The sequence below is a fragment of the Sus scrofa genome, chromosome 3 (genome assembly GCF_054392235.1).
Source record: "Sus scrofa isolate SSC_HxYL_T2T_F1_AM1 chromosome 3, Sscrofa_HxYL_maternal_Yorkshire_Landrace_v2.0, whole genome shotgun sequence".
In the NCBI taxonomy this organism is placed as follows: Eukaryota; Metazoa; Chordata; class Mammalia; order Artiodactyla; family Suidae; genus Sus; species Sus scrofa.
In genome coordinates, this window is record NC_139385.1 from 11796495 (window position 1) to 11821922 (window position 25428).

At 46.0% G+C, this 25428-nt stretch overlaps 2 protein-coding genes across 7 annotated transcripts in view; one reads left to right on the forward strand and one right to left on the reverse strand.

The window, feature by feature from the left end:
• The window catches only part of LOC100620992 (general transcription factor II-I repeat domain-containing protein 2), a 55853-nt gene extending 46658 nt beyond the window's left edge, over window positions 1-9195 (reverse strand). For all 3 annotated transcript variants that reach the window (XM_003354512.5, XM_085016899.1, XM_085016900.1), the window contains exon 1: window positions 9008-9195. The gene's annotated coding sequence lies outside the window, so the exon portion shown is untranslated. The remainder of the gene's footprint in view (window positions 1-9007) is intronic.
• RCC1L (RCC1 like) overlaps window positions 8780-25428 on the forward strand; it is a 50967-nt gene continuing 34318 nt past the window's right edge. Inside the window, exons 1-3 of one of the 4 annotated variants that reach the window (XM_085016924.1) lie at window positions 8780-8999; window positions 9762-10260; window positions 15734-15896. The gene's annotated coding sequence lies outside the window, so the exon portion shown is untranslated. Of the gene's footprint in view, window positions 9000-9761; window positions 10261-15733; window positions 15897-24017; window positions 24133-24886; window positions 25032-25428 lie in introns of those variants that run through there. The other 3 variants (XM_085016925.1, XM_085016923.1, XM_085016922.1) reach the window with 3 other exon arrangements.

The window sequence follows — 25428 nt, forward strand, 5'->3', positions numbered from 1 at the left end:
TGGTAATGAACCAGACTAGTATCCATGAGGACACAGGTTCAATCCCTGTAGGTTAAGGATCCATCATTGCCGTGAGCCGTGTGTAGGTCGTCAGCTTTGGCTCTGATTTGACCCTTAGCCTGGGAATGTCCATATGCCGCAGGTGCGGCCCTAAAACAAAACAAAATAAAACAGTGAACACCAGAGGACACCCCAGACCAGACCAGGCTGGGGACACAACCTTACAGAGCATGACAGGCTGGTCCTCCCAGAACCGGAAGCCAGGAAAGCCAGCTTGTGGGTTCCCCAGACCACCGCCCAGCTCAGAGACCCCAGTGGGCTGCTCTCAGGTTCCTCTTCTATGAACAGAGACAGTAAATCAGTCACTTATTATGAAGGGTCTTTTCACTTCTAACCTTTCATGAGACCTCTCATTTTAAAGTCAAGGGAACCACATCTTAGAGAATCGATCCATGTGAAATGTCCAGAATAGAGAAATCTCTAGAGACAGAAAATAGATTAGTGGTTGCTTAGGGCTGGGAGGCAAGGCGGCCAAGGGTACAGGGTTCCTACTGGGGTGATGAAATATTCTAAACTTGACAGGGGTGATAATTGCCCCACTCGGTGCATATACCACTGTTTTGTACACTTTATTATTATTTTTTAAATGCAATTTTTAATTTTTTTTTTTTTTTTGGTCTTTTGAGGGCCGCACCGCAGCACATGGAGGTTCCCAGGCTAGGGGTCGAATTGGAGCTGTAGCTGCTGGCCTCCACCAGAGCCACAGCAATGCAGGATCCGAGCCGCATCTGCGACCTACACCACAGCTTATGGCAACGCTGGATCCTTAACCCACTGAGCGAGGCCAGGGATCAAACCTGCAACCTCATGGCTCCTAGTCGGATTCATTTCCGCTGTGCCACGACAGGAACTCCATGAATTGTACACTTTAAATGGGTGAATTATATGGTAGGTGAATTTTATCTACAAAAAAAACCCTATCAAAAAATCAAATGAAATCAAAGAGAAGTTAGATGGAGAGCAAGGAAATTAACACTCACTGAACACATACTGTGTGCCCGAGTACTTCTGATCATCCACTTTAATACTCACATACCCTCTAAGGGAAAAATTTTGCCTAGGCAAGCACACAGAATGGGGAGGAAGCCTGCTCAGGATGCAGAGATGATTCAAGCCGGAGCAGGGGCTGGGAACGCAGTGGAGAAGCAGACAAACCAAGCAAAGAGCACAGGGAGCTTAGATAAAGGATCTCAGGAGTAGGTGCCCCATGAGGAGAGTGACCACGCCTCCTGGGCCAGGACAGTCCTGGTGCACCTGCCATGCAGGTAAATTATTAATAGTGTCCCATTCCCGCTCAAGAGCCTGGAAGATGCGTTGTAACATGATTACATGTGGGTGGGTCACGATGCGGAAAAACATCCCTTGAACATGGCATTGTGTGTCCTTAAAATGGTTTTAAAGTATAATTTACATATAGTAAAATTCAACCTTTTATCTGTTTGTATTCTTATCTTGGGACTGAACCCATACCACAGCAGCAGCAGAGACAACGCGGGATCTTTAACCCGCTGCACCACAAGGGAGCTCTTGAAGTTTACCCTTTACAGGTACAGCTCTGTACATTTTAACCAATATAAAGACATGTAGCCACCACTCAAATCGAGGTACAGAACAGTTCCATCACCCCCAAATTGCTCTGTGCCTCTCAGTGGTCCATCCAAACCCTTCACCCCAACCTCTGGCAATAACTGCTCTGTTTCCTGTCCCCCTAGTTTTGCCTCTTCCTGAATGTCATATATGTGGAATCCTATGCTGTGTTGTTGGGTGTCTCAATAGTTTATTTTTTGTATCACTGAACATTCCATTGAATGGCTGTAATGCAGTGTCTTTATCCTTTTGCCAGTTAAAGAACTTTTGGGTCGTTAAAAGTTTTTTGGTAATTTTGGATAAAGCCACTATGATCATTCAGGTATAGGCTTTTTTTAAAATCATTTTTCTCCCTCTCTTTTTTTTTGGGGGGGGGCGCTTTTAGGGCTGCTCCACGGCATATGGACGTTCCCAGGCTAGGGGTCACAGACACAGCAGTGCCAGATCTGAGCCTCGTCTGTGACATACACCACAGCTCATGGCGGTGCCAGATTCCCAACCCACTAAGCGAGGCCAGGGATCAAACCCGAATCCTCACGGATGCTAGCCACATTAATTTCCGCTGCACCACAGTGGAACTCCTGGGTCATATAGCTTATGCATTTTTTTTTTAGCTTTGTGAGAAACCAAACTGTTTTCTAAAGTAGAGGAACCATTTGATATTCCTACTACTAATATATCAGAATTCCAGTTGCTCTGCATCCTTGTCAACACATCGAATTATCAGCTTTAAAAAAAAGTTAGCCATTCAAATAGGTGGGTAGGGAGTTCCTGCTGTGGTTCAGTGGGTGAAGAACCTGATGTAGATTCGATCCCTGTCCTTGCTCAGTGGGTGAAGGATTCAGCGTTGCCATAAGCTGCCGCGTAAGTCACAGATGCAGTTCAGATCTGGCATTGCCATGGCTGTGGCTCCAATTTGACCCCTAGCCTGGGAACTTCCATATGAAAAAGAATGTGTGTATATATATATATATGTATGACTGGGTCACTTTAGCAAAAATTGACAGAACATTTTAAATCAACTCTACCGTAATAAAAAAATTAAAAAATTTAAAAACCCACAACTCAGTGGGTAGTAATATCATTCTGCAGTGTCAGTCTGCATTTTCCTAATAGCTAATGATGCTACGCATCTTCCCCTGTGCTTACCTGCCATCCATACATCTTCTTTAGTCATATGCCTATTCAAAAAACTAGACTGAAAACTAGATTCTTATTTTATACTATTGAGTTTATAGAATTCTTTAAAGTTTCTGGAAACAAATTTTTTATGTGTAATTTGCAAGTACTGTACCTTTGCTATAGTGAACACTACAGAGAAAACTGATAAAACGTAATGAGGTCTTAGTATTGTAATGGATCAAGGTTAATTTTACTTTGTAAAATTGCAGTCATAAGGAAATGTATTCTTGTTTATAGGAAATACACACTGTAGGAATTTGGGGGTGATGTGGCTACAGGTTCATAATTTCAATGGTCATAAAAAGTAAGTTTTTATACGAGCAACTTTTCTTTTCTTTTTTTGGCTGTGCCTGCAGCATACAAAAATGCACAACAGGAACTCCTCATAGAGATTTTTAAATTAGCTTTACATGTACTGAATATGTGTTCCATTTTTATCGAAAATAAAGCAAATATTTGATTTTAAAAAGGATTAATGTGGGTAAAATTGCACTGTTTGAAAGATAAACCAAAGCTCTTTAATACATTATTGTTATTTAAAATGGTGACGAAGGAGTTCCCATCGTGGTGCAGCGGAAATGAGTCTGACTAGGAACCATGAGGTTGCAGGTTTGATCCCTGGCCTTGCTCAGTGGATTAAGGATCTGGCGTTGCCATGAGCTGTGGTATAGGTCAAAGACGCAGCTTGGATCCTGCGTTGCTGTGGCTGTGGCATAGGCCAGCAGCTGTAGCTCCAATTCAACCCTAGCCTGGGAACCTCCATATGAAAAAAAAGTACAGTCAACATTATCCAAGGAAGCAGTAAATATCTTTCCCAGAGAGAACATTTTTCTTCTATGATTTCTTTGTTTAGGGGAGAGACTTTTCTAGCTTTTTATCAGCAGTTGCTGATGCTGTGCATTTTTTCAGGTAAGCAGTTCTGCAATCTGCCACCAGACTTGGCTAGCTCTGTGTTATCTATACAATTCCACCCCCTCTTTGGTGGTGGTTTCCTTTTTTTCTTTTTTTTGGGGGGGGGGTTGGGTCTTTTTAGGGCTGCACCCATGGCCCTAAATATAGAAGTTTCCAGGCGAGGGGTCAAATCGGAGCTGTAGCCGCTGGCCTACACCACAGCCACAGCCACAGCAGATCCGAGCTGTGTCTGCCACCTACAGCACAGCTCATAACAACACCGGATCCTTCACCCACTGAGCGAGGCTAGGGATCGAACCTGTGTCCTCATGGATACTAGTTGGGTTGGTTGCTGCTGAGCCACAACGGCAACTCCCTTCCTTTTTTCTTAGAATTTTGCCATTGATACGTTTTTGGAGTTCATGTCTTCCAGCCATAACTTTAACACGTGTCAGTCTCTCTAAATCCTTACAACATATGTGGCTGGTCACCTAGCAGCTACTGGAACCCTCAAAGCCACCGTTTGATGACTCTCATGTGGATGACATGAATACTGGCTTGACTGTGACCTCTCTGTGACCTCTTGCTAAGTCCTGCAGAGCCAGTTTTTCCCCTGCAGTAACGACATGGGTCATTAATGATTAATTCTTCCAGTAATCATCCCGTGAAGTAGGGTAGGGGCCATGGCGAATGACAGACATGCATTTGTAAACACTGGAACCAGACACGGTTTTGTGAGATGCTCACACTGAAAAGCCACCAGAGATCTGGTCCCACGGAAGGGACTTACATATTCCAGGCTCCTAGCTTATGCTCATAGCTAAGTCAGATGCTCTTACGTTGGAAGGCTGATAACTTAACCATAGTTGAGGTCTCCTTTAAACATATGTATGGCTGGTTTCACTGTGATTTCCCACAATTCTTTCCACAGAGAAAGTTTCTCCAAAGTTTTCCTCTAAAACACAAAAGTATGGAGTTCCTGTTGTGGCACAGTGGAAACAAATCTGACTAGTATCCATGAGGATGCAGGTTCGATCCCTGGCCTTGCTCAGTGGGTTAAGGATCCGGCGTTGCTGTGAGCTCTGGTGTAGGTTGCAGACACGGCTGGGATCCCGAGTTGCTGTGGCTGTGGTATAAGGCCAGCAGCTGTAGCTTTGATTTGACCCCTAGCCTGGAAACTTCCATATGCCACAGGTGCAGTCCTAAAAAGACACACACACACACACACACACACACACACACACACACACACACACACAAGTAAATTGCAGAATTCCCTTGTGGTGCATCGGGTTAAGGATCCAGGTGGTCACTGTAGTGGCCTGGCTCACTGATGTGGCACGGGTTTGATATCTGGCCTGGGAACTTCATTCATGCTACAGGTGTAGCCAAAAAAAAAAAACAAAAAAGGAAATTGCTTGATCAACATCTGCTATAGCCAGAGGACTGTGATGCCCAAACTCTGCTTTTTAACAGAGAATAAAATAAGTCAATGAAATAAGTGGAAACAAAAACGGTATTATCAGTTGGCATAAACTGTCCTACCAGCAATAATTTTTAAAATGAGTGTTTTATAATTATTGCTCTGTTTGCATCCTTTTTTGGCCACACCCACGGCATCCCTAGTTCCTGGGCCACAGTAGCAACCCGAGCTACTGCAGTGTTGATCCTTAACCCATTGCACCACCAGGGAACTCCTATTTGCACCCTTAACAAATGGAGGCAGGCACTTTGTCTTCTTTTTTTCTTTTTAGGGCCACACTCACGGCATATGGAGGTTCCCAGGCTAGGGGTCAAATCAGAGCTACAGCTGATTGCCTACACCACAGCCACAGCAATGCAGGATCTGAGCCTTATCTGCGACCTACATCACAGCTCACAGCAACACCGGATCCTTAACCCACTGAGCGAGGCCAGGGATTGAACCTGCAACCCCACGGTTCCTAGTCAGAATTGTTTCCACTGCGCCACGCCAGGAACTCCACTTTGTCTTCTGTATTTTATGATTTAGAACACGCTTTGCATTAATAGAACATCCAAACTAATGAACCATGATCATAAGCTAATCATGTGGTTTCCCACCCTGAGAACATTTCCCTGAGGGGAAAAAAAAAACCTCATTACATTCTAATAAAGCTACAGATCCTTGACAATGAGAGCCTGCGTCGCAGAGTTCAAACCCCCAAAGCCTATAGCAGGATGAACGTCTCTATTCTGATGGAAGGCATCAGCTGTGTTCATTTAGATCACAGATTTTATATAGTGCTTAACTTTTTGCTTTTTAAAAACTGGAGATGTAAACCAAAACAACTCTCCGATCTCCGTTTTCTCAGCAATCTTTGAGGACTTGCTCTTCTTTTCAATGTTATATTTTGTGAATGAAAAGCAAAGATCAAATCCAGACCTACTTCTGTAAATAAAATTTTATTGGAACACAGCCTCACCCATTGGTTTACATCTTGTCTTTGGCCACTTTCCTGAAAAGGCAGGGTTGCGTGCATGTGACAGAGACCATGTGGCCTCAGAACTGCAAGTATTTATTATCTGACCCTTCACAAAGTAAGTCTGCCCATCCTTGGTCTAGAATTCATTTCCACCTACCACGTACAGTTTTCATCATTTGGAATGTCATCCACTCGCTGTATCAAACCTCTGGAATCTTAAAATAGAGTCCTGCTCTGTTTTAAACTGTTTCTAGATGTTCTTTCCAAAGTTAATTTTTCCCCCAGGGTCCCCGAGGCTTTGATTTTAATTAGCAAGTTCCCAAGGTGCCACCTCAGCCCAGACTTACAGTGAATGGAAACTCCAAACCCAAGCGTACTTAGTCGTCATTCAACAGAAATGTACAAAAGGTCAAAAAGTAAGAATTCCCAGTTATAAAAAAATAAGCCCTGGGGATGTGCTGTATAGCGTGACTATAGCTAATAGTACTGCACTACATTTGAAAGTTGCTGTGACAGAGATCTTACCACGAAGTAAAAAAATGTAACTATATAAGGTGACGGATATTGACTAAACTTATTGTGGTAATCATTTCACAAAACATGCATATATCAAATCGCTAGGTTGTATTCCTAAAACCAATACAATGTAACATGTCAGTATAACTCAAAGTGAAAAAAAATTCTAAAAAAAGAATAACAAATTTTAAGACAACAGGTACTCTTCTTCTGGATTGACCAGGGAGTATGGAAGAGAACTAGAAATAACAATATGTATTTTCAATGTCAAAAAGCAGAAAAAAAAAAGTCAAATTTAAACGATTAATAAATGAGTTCCCTGGAGGGCTAGTGCTTAAGAATCTAGCATTGTCACTGCTGTGGCATTGGTTCAGTCTCTGGCCAGGGAACTTCTGCATGTCGTGGTTGCAGGAAAAAAAAATGTAATAATCAAGGACTTCAGCCAAATTTAATTTTTTTTTTTTTTTTTTGGTTTTTAGGGCTGAACCTGTGGCATATGGAAGTTCCCAGGCTAGAGGTCGAATTGGAGCTACAGCTGCCTGCCACAGCCACAGCCACAGCCACACTGGGTCATCTGAAACCTACACCACAGCTCACCACAATACCGGATCCCCCATCCACTTAGCGAGGCCACTGATTGAACCTGCATCCTCATGGATACCAGTCAGATTCGTTCCCACTGTGCCACAACAGGAACTCCTAAAATGTTTTTAAATGTAATGAGCACCTGCTGTGTCAAGACATACACTGCCAGCAGGCAAGCCAAGGGGAAAACTAGGAAAAAATCCACATTCTGGGTTTCAAGTAAGACAGACTTCCACAGACACAGCAGAATAGCAGCTAATAAAAGCAAAAGGAAAGCCAGACAATCCCAAAAGTGTCCAGGGTCCTGGGTCAACAACCTGGGAATAAGGGAAGAGACTGCCCAGGCAGCAGGTGTGGGCAAAGACCCAGAGCTCCCGGCAGCAAACGGGGGTGGGGTCGCTAAACCGCCCCAAATGGATTCACATCTGCAGTAGCCTGGCGCCAAGCCCTGTGTCTTCTGAAGGCACACAGATCAAGCCTCCCTCTCCAGAGGGAAGAAAAGAGAAGGGTTGCTCAGTTCTTCAGCTGCAGCCGTGAGCAATATCCACTGTGCCAATTTCCAATCTTATATCTAAACATCTGTTTACTTCAAATTACCAGCACAAAACTAAAACGTGATATTTTTGGCTCAGGAGTTCCACTCCTTGGTATGTATCTAGGAGCTCAAAACAAACCATCCACGCAAAAAAAGTGAACACGGATGTTCACAGCGGTATTCATAATAGCCAAAAAGTGGTAAAAATCCAAAAACATTCATCAATTGAGGGAAAATGGAAATGGGGTATACCCATTGAATGGATTATTATTCAGCCATAAGAAGGAAGCAAAGAAGCCAGATCCAAGAGACTCCCTTTGATGATTCTGAGCTTAGGAAATGCTGGAATAGGCAGAGCCATCGGACAGAAAATACTTCGCTGTGTCCAGGGCTGGGATGGGAAAAGAAAATGACTGCCTAACGGAAATGGATTTTCTTTTTGGGTGATGAAAACATTCTGGCATTAGTGGTCATGGTCGCGCAACTCTGTGAATAAACAAAAAATCCGCTGGATTATACACTTTGCAAGTGTGGATTTCATGGCATTTTTCAATAAAGCTGTTATTTTGTTTGAAAGGTGGGAAATATAGTCCCGCAAGTCTTTTTTTCTCTTTTATCTCTAAATCATAATCTGAGGGATTCTAATCTAGGGCCAGAAGCTCATCGTCCGGCCTCTGAATTAGTTTTATGCCCACAGACAGGCCGCTACTGGGTGCCCGACTGAGCCCACCCAGGACAAAACCCAGCGGGTGGGCCAGTCGTTGCGGTGGAGCAGGGCGCGGTTACTAGGCAACAGCGGCCGCCCCGCCCCGCCCCGCCCCCCCAATTAACCAATCAGGCTCGCCCGCACGCAGCGGTGTACTCCCAAGTACGCCAGCCGGAGCTTGACCTCACGCACTCCGGGACCCAGAGAGCCCAGAACCGGCAGCCCCCGCCCCCACCGCTTTCGCTCAGCCAATCAGAAGGGAGAGTGATGCGCGTTCTGTGCGTGCGACCGCGGCCCCCGCGCCGGGGCTTTCCCGCCCCACCCCCACTCCGCGGGCCCTGCCCGTGGGGAGCCGGTTCCGGGCCCCGTCGGGCGGGCGGGGAAGGGGGCTGCAGCCGCGCGCTTCGGAGGGCAACCTACCCTCCGCCACGCCCGCGAGTAGAGAGTTCCAAGCAAAGCACCCGCTCTTAATGGCGGCTGCGGCAGGGGCGGGGTACGCACCTGAGGTCCCCGCCGGCGGGCAGCGCCCTGCCGGTCGCGGGGTCCGAGGGCTGGGCCACCCGGGAGTGGCGGGGGGCCGAGGGCGGCGGCCGTGACCGCGATGAGGCGAGGACGCTGCGTGTGGGTGGCGGCCGAAGCCCTGCGCTCCACTATCCCTCCTTTTTCTCTTTCTTTTCCCTTTTTTTTTTTTTTTTTTTTTTTTTTGGCTTCCTGGAAGGCAGCCTTGACTCGTGTGTCCGCAGCGCCCCAAGTGGGAGTTGCCGTTTCCGGTGCCATGAAATCCAGTTCGCTGCACAGTTTGCTGGAAGGCTCTCAGTCCCCTTCTGCTCTAGGCCAGCCGTGCTCATCCATCCCCGGCCTTTGATGAGTGGCTGCAGGTGTCTGGTCTCACGCCGTGATACCGCCCTCAAACATGGACATACTCTCTTGCTGTTATTTAATATGATACTCATTAAATTGCAGTTTGTAGCTTTAAAGCGGTGAGGTCACAATTCCAGTGATCGGTGAATCTGCCTTAAAGCCCTGGAGTTATTTGTTAACTGACCTTTTGATGGGGTCATTGGCATTGCCAACCAATCATGAGCTGTCCATCAGGTGGTGCTGGCGTTCCAGCAAACAGTTGAATATGACTATAGTGTTATCTAATCAAACTTAAGTTACAGATTTATTTTAAATATACCAAAAGGAGAATAAGATAATAGAAATATTTACCTGTTGCTCAGATTTAACGTAGTGTGCCTTACTTCTTTTTCAGCCATGCTCGCAGCTAGCAGAAGTTTCTGGGCCGGGGATCCAACCCCTACCATAGGAGTAATCAGAGCCACAGCAGTGACAACGTGGGGACCCTTAACCCTCTGAACCACCTGGGAACTCAGTGTATATTTGAGTTGATACATTGTTTGAACTCATAGGCAGCAGCACTGATTGTAACTCATGTCTGAAAGGAAGCGTAGCTAACACTAGTATTTTCTACATAAGGCACATCATAGCCTTCTTGCGCTTAGAAACACAGGTAGCACTTAAGTACTATATTTGATGACCATTTTAAACAGCAAAATCACACACACACACACACACGCATGGAAGCACAAAATGTGGAAAATGAACATTAAATAGACCCAGAACAGGATACTCGTTTCCTATGTTAGACCTGAAACGAGTGTCACCTCATTCTACTTCAGCTGGGAACATGTAGGGCAGGCAGAACAACTTGTTTTTGCCACTGCTGTGTCTGCAAGATCGGGGAAAGGAAGGTGAGTATTGCTTTTTAAATTTACCTATAAATTATAGTGAGTAGGTGAATTCACAAATATGAAATTAGCAAATAATAAGGATTGACTTTTGTTGTTGCCCAAAACAATGGGAGTGTAAAACTCTCATACTTAAAAATGTAACCTGGAGGGGAGTTCCCATCGTGGCTCAGTGGTTAATGAATCCGACTAGGAACCATGGGGTTGTGGGTTTGATCCCTGGCCTTGCCCAGTGGGTTGGGGATCCGGTATCGCCGTGAGCTGTGGTGTAGGTTGCAGACATGGCTCAGGTCCCACGTGGCTGTGGCTCTGGCGTTGGCCGGTGGCTACAGCTCCGATTCGACCCCTAGCCTGGGACCCTCCATATGCTGTGGGAGCGGCCCGAGAAATGGCCAAAAAGACAAAAAAAAAAAAAAAAAAGTAACCTGGAAACAATTTTCTTTCTTTTTTTTCTTTTTTGGCCACCCCATGGCATTTGGAATTCCCAGGCCAGGGATCATATCTGAACCACACCTGTAACCTACGCCGAAGCTGGGGCAACACTGGATGCCAGGCTTAACCCAGTATGCCAGGCTGGATATCTAACCTGCGTCCTGGCACTGCAGAGATGCTGCCGATCCCATTGTGCCACAGCGGAAACTCCTGGAAACAACTTTCTAATCTGCTTTAAAATCTTGTATAGGAAGAATTTTGGTGTTTTGAACCATTTGTTAAAAGTGTGAAAATACAGGCGTTCCTGTTGTGGCTCAGTAGAAACAAGTCGGACTAGTATTCACGAGGACATGGGTTCAATCTCTGGCCTCGCTCAGTGTGTCAGAAATCCGATGTTGTGGTGAGCTGTGGTGTATTTCACAGACCAGCCCCAGATCCTGTGTTGCAGTGGCTGGGGTGTAGGTCAGCAGCTGTAGCTCCAGTTTGACCCCTAGCCTGAGAATTTCCATATGCAGCTCTAAAAAGCAAAAAAAAAGAAAAAGAAAAAAGAAAAAGAAAAAACTGAAAATACACATTTTGTTATTGGTTTGAAAGAACGACTGATTGACAGCAAGAGTTGGGTATATGTACCACCTCTTCCTCTCTCTTGAATCCGTTCCATTAAACCCCCATAACTCCACTAAAGTCTTTTCCACGGTCACAAGGGACCACCACCTGGCGGCAGTCATTTTTCAGTCTGTGAATCACTTGATCGGCGTTTGACAGCCAGTCACCACATCCTCTTTGAAACACATCTGGATTTGTCAGATACCATTCCGGACTGCTGTTCTGCCTCTTCTTCTGACTGCTTTTCTTACTCTGTGGCAGGTCCTTCTTCCCACCCACCCCCAACCTTTCCATAGTGCCGTATCGGGATTTAGTCTTGGTCTCTTTCTCAGCTGCTCTCATTCCCTAGAAAACCTCATCCAGTCTTGGGGCCTTAAATCCCATGGGTAAGGGTTTTGACTGTCAAGTATGCCCATTTTCAGCCCAGCCAGGTCCCCCCACTCCCAGTCTGTATAAGCACCTGCCTGCTTTGAGATATTCACTTGGGGGATGAGTATGTGTCTCAAACAGAACATGTCCTGCCCTCTGCCCAGGTCCTCCTGCTTCTCAGTTAATGAAACTCTTCCCGTACCCAGGCCCCAGCCCTGGAAGCATCCGTTCCTTCTCCCGTGGCCCACAGGCATCAGACAATCCAGTCAGTTCCAGCGCTACCCAGACTCCGCCACTGTCTCACCACCACCACACTCGTCCAAGCCAACACCATCTCTGGCAGTACCTCCCACTCGATCGTCCTAATTCTGCCTTAATCCTCTTCAGGCTATTCTTAACACGGCAATCAGAAGAATTCTCTGATTTGTAACTCATTTCACTCCTCTGCTCAAAACTGTCCCTCTCACCCCATCCTGACTTACGCTTCTGGCCAAGATGAAGTAACACGTATTGGATTTATCCTCTTGCCTGATGTGGCTGAGAAACCAACAAGCAAAATACATGATGATGAGGAAAAATTATGAGCAAGTTTCTGGCACTGAATTTACCCATTTAAAAGAAATGGACAAAATCCTGGAAAGATACAACTTGCCAAAGCTTCCTCAAGGGAAATAGATAATTTGAATAGATCTATATCCTTTTTTTTTTTTTTTTTGTCTTTTTGCCATTTCTAGGGCCACTCCCGTGGCATATGGAGGTTCCCAGGCTAGGGGTCTCATCAGAGCTGTAGCTGCCGGCCTATGCCCAGAGCCATAGCAACACAGGATCCGAGCAGCGTCTGTGACCTACACCACAGCTCATGGCAACGCTGGATCGTTAACCCACTGAGCAAGGCCAGGGATCGAACCTGTAACCTCATGGTTCCTAGTCGGATTCATTAACCACTGAGCCACGACGGAAACTCCTGAATAGCTCTATATCTATTAAATAACTTGAAATTTAATTAAAAATCTTCCCATAAAGAAAATCCTAGGCCCAGATGGCTTCACTTGTAATTTCTACAAAATTTTAAGGTAAGAATAAATCTACACAAACTCTTGGCAAAAGTTCAAGAGAAGGAAATACATTCTAACTCATTGTCTGAGGACAGCGTTGCCATAATATTAAAACCAGACAGACATCACAAGAAAAGAAAGGCCCAGGCCAATATCCCTCATGAAGACAGATGTCAGTATTCTTTCTTTTTCCCTTTTTTTTTTTTTTTTTTTTGTCTTTTTGCATTTTCCATGGCTGCACCCTTGGCATATGGAGGTTCCCAGGCTAGGGGTCTAATCGGAGCTACAGCTGCTGGCTTACACCAGGGCCACAGCAACGCAGGATCCGAGCCACGTCTGCAACCTACACCACAGCTCACGGCAACACCGGATCCCCAACCCACTGGGCAAGGCCAGGGATCAAACCCACAACCCCATGGTTCCTAGTCGGATTCGTTAACCACTAAGCCACGACGGGAACTCCTCAGGTTACAGTATTCTTAATGAACTTTTTTTTCCCAAGATAAAAGGAATATATGTAAATACAAAGACTTGTACACAAATGTTCTGAATGGCTTTATTCATAGTATCTGAATGCAGAAAAAAGGCCAGATGTCAGTCCAGAGGTGGGTCATTAGACAAATTATGGCACATTGGTGTGATGGAATAGTCCTCAGCAGTTAAAAAAAAAAAAAAAAAAGAAAAGTGAATTATGAGTCCCTGGAATCTCCAAATCATCCTGCTTAGTTAATGAAGACACACACAGAAGAGCCCATATTCTATGATCATTCATGTGTATACTTTTAGGAAGTGCACACTATTTCAGAATGGCAGAAAACATGTCAGTTTCCCAGCACCAGGGTGGAGAAAGGGATCGACCACAGCAGACAAGAGGATGCTTTCGGTGTGGAAGGAGTTAGGCTGTATCTCAATTGCGACGGTGCTCACACAAGTGAGTACGTGTTTCAGAATTCATCAAACTATATAGTTTAAAGGAAGGCAGTTTATTTTACGTAAATTAGGGAGTTCCCGTCGTGGCACAGTGGTTAACGAATCCGACTAGGAACCATGAGGTTGCGGGTTTGGTCCCTGCCCTTGCTCAGTGGGTTAAGGATCTGTCGTTGCCGTGAGCTGTGGTGTAGGTTGCAGATGTGGCTTGGATCCCGCGTTGCTGTGGCTCTGGCATAGGCCGGTGGCTACGGCTCCGATTCGACCCCTAGCTTGGGAACCTCCATATGCCGCAGGAGCGGCCCTAAAAAGACCAAAAAAAAAAAAAAAAAAAAAGAAAGAAAAGGAAAAAGGAAAACTAAAAGAAAAATTTACCCACAAGCAAGCAGAGGGATGAAGGCAGCAGATGGCAGAAGGCACTGGTACTACGTGAGTCTACCACGTTTGTGTGACACGGGAAGACTCAAGACTGTAAAATGTCATTTCTTCTAGTTAATTTCTCTCAATTATCTCATGAATATAATGCTACTCCAATATAAAAAAAAATCCCACTGGGATTTTTTTTTAATGCAACTTGGCAAGATGATTTTAAAATTTATATGAGAGTAAATGTTATGAATCGCAAAGACAGTTTTGTAAAAGAACAATGTAGAGATTTGATTGAATAAAAATCAAATCATATTATAAAGCTATAGCAGGTGTCATATGAGTTCAAGAACAAATCGGTAGAAATAAAAATTGAATGCAGAAACTGACCTATGTATTTGGAAATTTAATGGCATTTCACATCTTCCGATCAAGTCTGCTAATAGCCTATAATCTGGGGACAATCAGATATCTCTGAAAAAATATCAAGAAACATACAATCTGGAGTTCCCATCGTGGTGCAGCAGAAATGAATCCAACTAGGAACCATGAGGTTGCGGGTTCGATCCCTCGCTCAGTGGGTTAAGGACCCGGTGTTGCTGTGAGCTGTGGTGTAGGTCACAGACTCAGCTTGGGCCCTGTGTTGCTGTGGCTGTGGTGTAGACTGGCAGCTGTAGCTCCGATTCAACCCCTAGCCTGGGAACTTCCACATGCCAAGGGTGCGGCCCTAAAAAGCAAAAAAAAAAAAAAAAGTACAATCTGGTGTCATGCCATTTAAAAAAATCAACTCTAAATCTACCTTAAAAAATAAAAGTATTAGATTGTTTTTAAAATGTTATAGCATGTCTTTATTATCTTGGGTAGTAATCTTCGTAGACACAGAAAGCAAAAGCTCCAAATAATAAAATTAATAAAACTGACTGCATCAAAATAAAATTTTGTAGGACAGGCATTCTCCTGTGGTGTAGCGGGTCAAGGATCTGCTGTTGTCACTTCAGTGGCTTGGGTCCCTTCTGTGGCACAGGTTTGATACCTGGCTGGGGAACTTCCACATGCTGTATGTGTGGCCAAAAAAATCTTTTTTTTTGGACGAAAGACAGCATAAATTAAGAAAAAAGGATAAGCAACAAGGTCCTACTGTGTCGCACAGGAAAGTAGCCAATGTCCTGGGATAGACCCTGATGGAAAAGAATGTGAAAAAGAAAGTGTATATTTGTATGACTGGGTCATTCAGCTAAATGAAAGAAATTGGTACAAAATTGTAAGAGTTTCTAAGCAGAATATATAATTTACATCTATAAGAAGACAACCCAGTAGAAATGGGGTTAAGGGTATGAATGGATGAACAATTCTCAGTAAAGGAAACATGAAATGCTGGTAACTATAGATGTTCAACCTTCTAGAGATTACAGAAGTACAGTGAGTCAATAATGAGAAATGCTTTAGGTGTCAGATTGACAGACATTTTAAAAGTTTGTATCAAGGAGTTCCCACTGTGGCACAGTGGAAACGAATCTGACTAGGAATCCTGAGGTTGCGGGTTCCATCCCTGGCCTCGCGCAGTGGGTTAAGGCTCCAGCCTTGCTGCGAGCTGTGGTGTAGATCACAGGTGTGGCTCGGATCCTACGTGGCTGTGGCTGTGGTGTAGGAAAACAAATTGAAAACATCTATTAATTTTTTTAAATGAACATTTTCTATGACCCAGTAGTTCTGTTTATCAGTTTCTATCCAGGAGATACCTTCAAATAAGTGCAGAAGGAACATGCATAAGAATATTCACTGCAACGGAAAAAAATGGAAACAACCCAAATGTCCATCAAAAGAAGAATGGTTAAATAAGATGTAGTTTATTCACAGGAATATCCAAGAGTGGGAAGGAATGGGGTAAGTCCAAACATTGTTATATAATATCTCCAATATAGTTTTAGTGAAAAAATGAGGTTTCAGAACGAAATACATATTATTCTGATTTTTTAAAAACACACATAACAAAAAATAATATTTTTCCCATGGTAGCAGATATATGTGGTGCTGTGGTAAAGATAGACTTTAGTCTTAGCTATGTTGAATTTTTTTTTTTGCAAAGGTAAATGTCATTGAATTGTATACTTAAAATAATAAAAATTTAGATATATTAGACTAAGTTCACTTTTTTTTTTTTTTTTTGGTCTTTTTAGGGCCACACTTGCAACATACAGAGGTTCCCAGGTTAGGGGTTGAATCAGAGCTACAGCCGCCAGCCTACGCCACAGCCACAGCAACACAGGATCCTTAACCTGCTGAGCAAGGCCAGGGATCGAACCCATGTCCTCATGGGTGCTAGTGGGGTTTTGTCGACCACTGAGCCACTACAGGAACTCCTAAGTTCACTCTTTCCCAAACTAGACAATTTCAGTTACCCCAAGTAACATAGAAATGAGAACATCTACAAGAAAATGTGTAGGTAGGAACATTTAGCTTGGCTAGCAACAGACATTTTAATGCTTTCAGAAAGCTCATGTTTTGCTGTAGAACCATGTTTTCCTAATAGCAATGTATTTTGTTTTTTTGTCTTGCCTTTTAGGGCCACCCACACCTGTGGCATATGGAAGTTCCCAGGCGAGGGGTCGAATCAGAGATACGGCTTCCAGCCTATGCCACAGCCACAGCCACAGCAACTCGGGATTCCCAACCCACGGAGTGAGGCCAGAGATTGAACCTGCATCCTCACAGATACTAGTTGGATTCCTTTCCGCTGCGCCACAAGGATAACTCCCCTGAACAGCAGTTTGGACAAAAATGTAACTTATTTGCCAGCATAAAACCAGCATATAAAACCAGTCAGGCTTTGATAGTAAAATATAAAAGCCCAGTTGTGACAGTAAGTCTGGTCTCCTTTAGCCAAAACTTTGGAGGCTGTTTCAGCCTCATGCTGTTGGCAGGAGCCACGCAATTGATGGGCAAGCATCGCCACCCAGTGGCTGTGGTTCATATTGCAGCGTTTGTCCCCGTGCCCTTTGTTCCTGAATCTCAGACCCATGGTTCTAGGTATCCCTTAAAAGAAAAATTCAAGAAATTCTAGCAATTCAGGAGCCCCACAGAGGTTCATCAGTTTTTTTTTTTAACTCTGGCAATTAAAGATTATTTAAAAGCTTACTACCTCCCAGCACTTCAAGCACTTCAGTTTGTAAAAGAACAGATGTTTAAAACCAAAAAATAAAAGAGAAGGTCATACACTAGATAAAAGCACAATCCTGATAATCCTGCTTGTGAAAGAATGGTTGAAAATTATGTATGCATTTCATACATATAAAAATACATCATAACTATATTAATAATCATAGTGTTTGATTTTAGGTGTCAATTCAGCTGAGTCACAGGATGCCCAGAGGTGGTTAGAAGTTACTGAGTGGGAGTTCCCATTGTGGCTCAGTGGAAAAGAATCCGACTAGTATCCATGAGGGTGCGGGTTTGATCCCTGGCCTCCCTCAGTGGGTCAGGGATCCGGCATTGCCATGAGCTGTGGTGTAGGTCACAGACATGGCTGGGATCCCGTGTTGCTGTGGCTGTGGTATAGGCCAGTTGCCGCAGCTCCGATTTGACCCCTGGCCTGGGAACTTCCATATGCCGAGGGTTCGGCCCTTTAAAAAAAAAAAATTCTGGGCGTGCCTGTGAAAGTGTTTCTGGAAGCGATCTGCATTTGTACCGGTGGACTGAGTGCCGAAAAGGGCCCTTTCTGATGTGTGTGAGCCTCTTCCAGCCGGTTGAATGGCTAGTAGAACCAAATGGCTGAGGAAGACGGAATGTTCTCTCTTTTCTTGCCTTCAGGAGTCTAGTCTCAGAGCAGCCTCTGTTACTGCTACACACACCTAGTCACTCTTGAGCTTCTCAGAGATGCTAGAGCTTCCTCGCCAGGGCATCTCTTACTACCTTAGTGCAGGAAGAGTCTGCTGGGCCCTCCCAGGGTGGGTTCATCTGCTCTACCATCCCACCTCCCCTGCCTTCTGACTCTCCTCCCTTCCAGGGAGGTCCAGCATCTCCACCTCATTTACTGACGCTGTTGTCACATGTGAACTTCACGGGGCCATCCCAGCCGCATGTTAGATCCGGCACTTTGCCAGGATGTTGAAAGTCCTGAAGGGAGTTCCCGTCGTGGCTCAGTGGTTAACGAATCCGACTAGGAACCATGAGGTTGCAGGTTCGATCCCTGGCCTTGCTCAGTGGGTCAAGGATCCGGTGTTGCTGTGAGCTATGGTGTAGGTTGCAGACACAGCTCGGATCCTGTGTGGCTGTGGCTCTGCCATAAACTGGCAACTACAGCTCCGATTAGACCCTAGCCTGGGAACCTCCATATGCCATGGGAGCAGCCCAAGAAAATGGCAAAAAGACAAATAATAATAATAATAATAATAAATAAAAATAAAAGTCCTGAAGACGCTGTCCCTGTGTCAGCAAACACCCTCCCTCCTTTCTCTGATTGCGCCCCTCTGGTCCAGCACCTTAACGATATGCATGAACCCACATGTGTTCCCCTATCCTGCTGAGCCCGGGACTACAGTTCTGTCAGGAGTGAGCAGGTTCCTCCTACCACAGGTGGCACCTTGGCGGGTCGCACCTTGAGAGGATGAGCGTCATCCTGTGAGGCATCCACTCAGGTGGAGTCTTAGCCTGGCATCTCGGCCAGGGGAGGCTGTTCCCCTCTGCCAAGGGAGAGGGGGCCACTTCTGCTGGCCTGGATATTAGTTGGGGGTGCGCTCCCTGTTGTGAGAGTCTCAGGTATAATATTCTCAGACCATACTTTATTAGGACTCCTTAGACCACGTTCTGACATTATTTTGATAAATGTTTAGGGGACAACTACAAAAGGCAAGATACCGCCTCTGTATTCTGAGTGACAGTCTGTCACCGTGGGGTTGAAATAGAATTTGTCAGTAGGTGGCGCTACCGAGCACCGACTTACCTGACCAGGGCCCCGTCCCCATCTCAAGTTCCCACCCCTTTGCTATCAGAGTTTGACTTCGGGCTGGGAGACCTGCCCGAAGTCTGTACATCCGTCCTCTTCTGTAGCTCTGTCACCCCAGAATCCCACGCTTCTGGCTCCTTTGGGACCGCAGGACATGGAAGTCTTCATAAACGGCATGGGCAAGCCCTGCTGGTTTTCCCAGCATGCACCGAGCAAATAGTTGCCTGACCTAAACCTGTCAGTCTTTCTTCAAGGCCTCCTACACACTTAACAAAGCCAGCTAACCCCACAAACTTGCAATTACTATTAACCCCATGCTATTCGTGTCTTAGATGTGCAGCTTAACCCACGGCTCCGAGTCTACCTGTACCCCATCCCTCCACCACAGGTAAGAAGAGCCTTAGCAATCTTGCTGCTACAACAAGCCAGGGGCGCTCACCACCCACTACAGGTGCTGGTTGTCTTAGCTTGTATTTGTCCCACAAGCTTAGAGCTTTACCCAGACCAGGTATAAGGGGTGCTATTCAGGCTGCTCTTGTGGTCAGTGGGTTTCCTGATTCTGCGAGTAACTGTAAAACATGCACAGAGGGGCCTGCCTGAATGGACCTCTGTGGTAACCTTTACCCATCGATGCCTAAACCTATTGGTTGAAAGTTGCTTCTAAGACATTAGTGCCTTGGAAGGGGGGGGGATCTTGGGCGCTCCTTTCTGTGTCTGAGGCATCTCTGGAGTTTTGAGTAGAAGTTTTACTTTATTTTAGGCCATGCCCACGGCATAAGGAAGTTCCTGGGCCAGTTATTGAATCTGAGCCGCAGCTGTGACCTATGCCACAGCTGTGGCAACACCGGATTCCACTGCACCACAGCGGGAACTCCTTGGGAAGAAATTTTTAAATGCCCGGCATGGACATGGGAAAGAAGCTTGAAGAGAGTGGAAGCCTGTGTGGAGCTGCTCATCCTCCCAGGTCAGAGGTGTCAGACCAAGGCCGAGAGGGGTGATGGCGACACTTGACATTCCTACTCCGTACTCATCTATAGAGTCACGGGTTCAGGTAAAAGCTCCAAACTTTATAGTGGCCAAAAGGCCAAAGGCAACCCTTCTCCCACCATCTTTCCAATCTCCTCTCCTACTCTGTCCACCTCCTCTCTCGCCTCCAAGCACCCCGCCCTCTGTGTGTGTGTGTGTGTGTGTGTGTGTGTGTGTGTGTGTGTGTGCGCGCGCGCGTGCGCGTGCTGGGGGTGGGATCCCGTGTCCTGTGTCCCGTGTCCTGTCCCAAACACACTCCTGGAGGTCAGTTAGCATTTCATCGGAGTAGCCACACACCAGAGGCAGCTCCCCTGAGCCTCCAGGCATCTCCCCTTCCATCAGCACTGGAAGATTTGCTAATTAGCTTAACGAGTGTTAGAAATGGATTTAGTGAAATGAGTGGTTTGTTACTTGGTGGATCATTCAAAGCCCAATGAGGAGGCAGAAACCACCCTGCAATTTAAATGGGGAAAGTTTCACAGGAAGAGGTTTTTTTTTTTTTTTTTTTTTTGATTTTTGTCTTTTTAGGGCCGCATCTGCAGCACATGGAGGTTCCCAGGCTAGGAGTCGAATCAGAGCTCCAGCTGCCAGCCTGCACCACAGCCACAGCAACGCCAGATCCGAGCCTCATCTGCAACCTACACCACAGCTCACGGCAACACTGGATCCTTAACCCGCTGATCGAGGCCAGGGACCGAACCCGCAACCTCATGGTTCCTAGTCGGATTTGTTTCTGCCGCACCACGACAGGAACTCCAACAGGAAGAATTTTTAATGTAACTGGGATTGGAGTAAGAAGGGTTTGGCTGGTATAAGGAAACCTAAAGAACAGAGGCACAGTAGCTAGAGGGAGCAGCCCCCAGCCCTAGGGCTGAGACAGGGTGCCCCAAAAAGAGGCCACCCCCGGAGCTGAGACCTAGACCTTGTTGGGAAAGGCTCAGCCATGGCTCACTGAATGGCAGGGTCACTGAGTGCTGCACTGGCGGAGTGCACGGGAGCATCACAGAAATCCACTTTTTTTGGGGGGGCAAGGAAAATATTTCTTGGGAAGGTGCTCCAGTGGCCGCTGGGCTATGACATTGCCTGAGGGGCTGCTGGAGGAAGCTGGTGGCTGCTCTGTGCTGCTGGCCCCCACCTGCGGGAGCGGGGTGCTGGAGTAGCCCTGCATGCACCCGGAACCAGCAACGAATGCCTCTTTCTCCTGCTGTCTCTCTCCAGGAAAAACGTGTAAAGGCACATCTTTGTTTTTGCAAAGCAGGCGATGAAGGGTGGATTGGGAGCTGAGAGGGCCTCAGTGAGATGTGCACTGATATCTGACGACATTGGCATTGCAGCATGGGTGACATGGGTTTTCCTTTGTGAAATGAGTGGCAGTCAAACTTGGAAAGCAGACTTCTTTCTCGCTCCCTCCTTCCTTCTTTCTCTTTCTTCCTCCCTCCCTCCCTCTCTTCCTTCTTCTCTTTCTTTCTTTCCTTTCTAGAGCTCCATCTGTCCCAGGCTAGGGCTCAAATCAGAGCTGCAGCTGCCGGCCTATGCTAGAGCCATAGCAACAGGGGATCAGAGCCACATCTGCGACCTACACCACAGCTCATGGCAGTGCTGGATCCTCAGCCCACTGAGCGAGGCCAGGGACTGAGCCCGAATCCTCATGGATATTAGTCGGGTTCGTTACCACTGAGCCACAGCGGGAACTCCAGAGAGCAGATTTCTTAGACAATCCCTGCCTTGCATGAACAAGGTATGAAAATTCAGTGAGGCCTTCAATCTTAGAGATCTTCAAGCAGTTCGGTTAAGCCTAATGCTGACTGCCTTTACCAGGGAGACAAAAATTCTGTTTCTGCGATGTTCTATTTGTCTTGAGGAAATCTTTTATGCACTGGTTCTGTATCTAAAAGGACAGCTAGGACTTTTGTGAATTTACAGAATAGGTATTATGAGTTGTTTTATTCCCCTTCCTAATGAATCTTTTTAAGTAAACGTCTCTTGGTGTGATAAAATTTGGCTTGAGACTCACTTTGATTATAAACTGGCAATGAAATTGTGGGACCTTAGTTAACCATTACCAAGGCAAAATTTTGGGGGGTTGTCATTTATGCAAAACCTGTTATGCGGGACTATTTTGGGTTGGCTTAAGCTGCTTTCTATTTTTTTTTTTTTCTGTTTTAGGGCTGCACCTGTGGCATATGAAGGTTCCCAGACTAGGGGTCGAATTGGAGCTGCAGCTGCCGGCCTACAACCGCAGCCCCAGCAACGCCAGATCCAAGCCACATCTGTGAACTTCTCTGCGGCTTGCAATGCCAGATCCTTAACCCACTGAGTGAGGGCAGGGGTCGAACCCACATCCTCATGGATACTAGTCGGATCCTTCACCTGCTAAGCCACAGTGGGAACTCCAGATTTGTAGCTTACTTTTTCTTCTTTTGGCTTAAGCTGACTGGGTCCGTGCGTAGCACATACAGCAAGCAGTCTCTCACCTCTGGGCCTTCGTACTTGCTGCGCCCCATGCCTAGAACCCCCCACCCAGCCTGTCTGCTGGCCCACTCTTTCATTTCTTCGAGCCTTGATCCAGAGTTTTCCTGGAATGTTAGTTTGTATCTTCTTAGAGGTAGACCCTGTCAACATCAATAACAGCCAGTTATTCTTTTGCCAGCAGAAGTGGGTTTATTCAGCAATAGCAAAGGAACTGCCATTTGGAAAGCACAGCTTTGGCAGAGCACAGGCAAATCCAGAAAGCAAGAAAAGGGAACTTGCTATTATAAGGGAAAGGGGATCATAGGATGGGCTGTGATAACTAAAGAGTCCACTGGAGAAGCTGGGAGCCCAAAGTATAGCGGCTTCTCATTGGTTGGGCTGCTAAAGTAAAGGCGCCTTCCTCATGGATCCTAGTCGGGTTCGTTAACCGCTGAGCCACGAAGGGAAGTCCCTCGATGAGCTTCTTTTTTTTTTTTTTTTTTTTTTTTTTTTTGGCTTTTTGCCATTTCTTGAGCCGCTCGCGCGGCATATGGAGGTTCCCAGACTAGAGGTCTAATTGGAGCTGTAGCCACCGGCCTACACCAGAGCCACAGCAACGCGGGATCCAACCGCGTCTGACCTACACCACAGCTCAGGGCAACGCCGGATCCTTAACCCACTGAGCAAGGTCAGGGACGGAACCTGCAACCTCATGGTTCCTAGTCGGATTCGTTAACCACTGCGCCACGACGGGAACTCCGTAGATGAGCTTCTTGAATTAATTCCACACCTGGAACTAAGCCAGTATTAATGTTACCCCCAAGACCAATTCAAACGACTTCATGGTCCTGGCACCTGCCTTGTCTTCAGTCTGGGAAACGTGTTTGTACTGTGCTGTGGCGACTTGTGGTTGATGTTTTACCATTCTGTGGGGCTCTTTTACAGGGGACGAAGGGGGAACTCTGACGGGTAAGGTGGGGTAGTCATGAGACTGCTCCTCCCAGGCCTCCCACTACAGGGCATGTAATTAACCCAGGTGACCCTCTGTCAGCACTGAGGGCAGGCTTCCCTTGGGCTGAAGGAGGCAGGGGTAGACCCTGAGGCACACCTGTTCCCGGGAGGCGTGGATTCCTCAGGTGGTCATCGTGGGCTCCAGGACTCCCCAGAGACCTTCCCCAGCCTTCTGTGGACCAGACAGCAGTGTGGACACATGGATGCAGACGTCCCTCTTTTCCTCCCTCATTTAGACCCAGACTTGCATCGTGCCTGATGGCTCTCCCAGCTTTCCCAGCACCCCCTCCCCGCTTTTCTCTTCCAGAGGTATTTCCCCTAATAAAATCCTTGCTCATCTAAATTTACAGGTATCGGAAGTTCCCTTGTGGCCAGTGAGTGAAGGATCCAGCATTGCTCCATTGGTGGTGTAGGTCACAGCTGTGGCTCATATTCACCTCCTAGCCTGGGAACTTTTGCATGCCACAGGCGCGGCCAAAAAAATAAAAAAAAAATTAATTTATAGATACAGAGTGAAGGTAAAAAGAGGGCAAATATATATCATGTAAACAGTAACAATAAGAAAGCTCGAATGAGGAGTTCCCATCTTGGCTCAGTGGAAACGAATCTGACTAGTAACCGTGAGGACGCAGGTTCAATTCCCGGCCTCACTCAGTGAGTTAAGGATCCGGCATTGCCATAAGTTGTGGTGTAGGTCTCAGATGCGGCTCAGAACTGGAGTTGCTATGGCTGTGGTGTAGGCCAGCGGCTACAGCTCCAATTCAGATCCTGGTCTGCAAACCTCCATATGCCATGGGTGCGGCTCTAAAAAGATAAAAAAGCAAGCAAGCAAGCAAGCAAGCTGGAATGCATATACTACTATAAGGCAAATGGAACTTCTAAAAAAATGTTACAAGGGAAAAAGAGGAACTTAAAAATGATAACAGCGTTGCCTTTAGGAAGATGAAACATTCATAACTGCATATTCACCTAGAATAAGAGCCACAAAATACAGGAAGAAAAAAGTAACAAAATTGAAGAGAGAAATGGATTGAGAGAAACACATATTCAACAGTAATAGTTGAAGGTTTCATCCCTCTTCCTTTTTTTCCTTTCAGCTTCATGGAGGTAAAATTGACAAATTAAAAAGTTGTACATAGTTAAGGTTAAACTTTTTTTTGCCCATCTAATCCAATGTAGGTGTTGTGAAATTGACAGCTAACGTCGGAGTTGGGAAAGGCCTGTAGAGGGCGCTCTCAAGCCCCACCATGCGGCTTCAATCACTCGAAACAGGAGACAAATGCCTACATCTGGGACAGGAAGGTGCCTTTGCTTTAGCAGGTCATCCAATGAGAAGCCTCCATACTTTGGGCTTCCAGCTTTCTCCAATGGATTCTTTGGTTATCATAGCCCCTCCCAATTATCCTCTTTTCCCTATAAAAGCAAGTTCCCTTTTCTTGTTTTCTGGATTTGCCTGTGGTCTGCCGTAGCTTATGCTTCCCAAGCTGCAATTTCTCTTCCTACTCCTGAATAAACTCACTTTTGCGGGCAAAATAACTAGCTATTATTAGAGTTGTCACAGCTATGAAGCAAAGAGGAGAGAAAAGGAGGCAAGAGAAGGAAAATCTAAAAGAGATAGTTTGCTCTCAGCATTTGGGGTTAATATTTGGGAATGACTGTCATGGATCATAATGGGCTGCAAGAGCACCTACAGGCCACGAAATTCAAACATTGCTTCTATTTTTTCCTTTTCCTTTTTTTTTTTTTTTTGTCTTTTTGCTATTTCTTGGGCCGCTCCTGCAGCATATGGAGGTTCCCAGGCTAGGGGTCGAATCGGAGCTGCAGCCACCGGCCTACGCCAGAGCCACAGCAACTCGGGATCCGAGCCGAGTCTGCAACCTACACCACAGCTCACGGCAACGCCGGATCGTTAACCCACTGAGCAAGGCCAGGGATTGAACCTGCAATCTCATGGTTCCTAGTCGGATTCGTTAACCACTGCGCCAC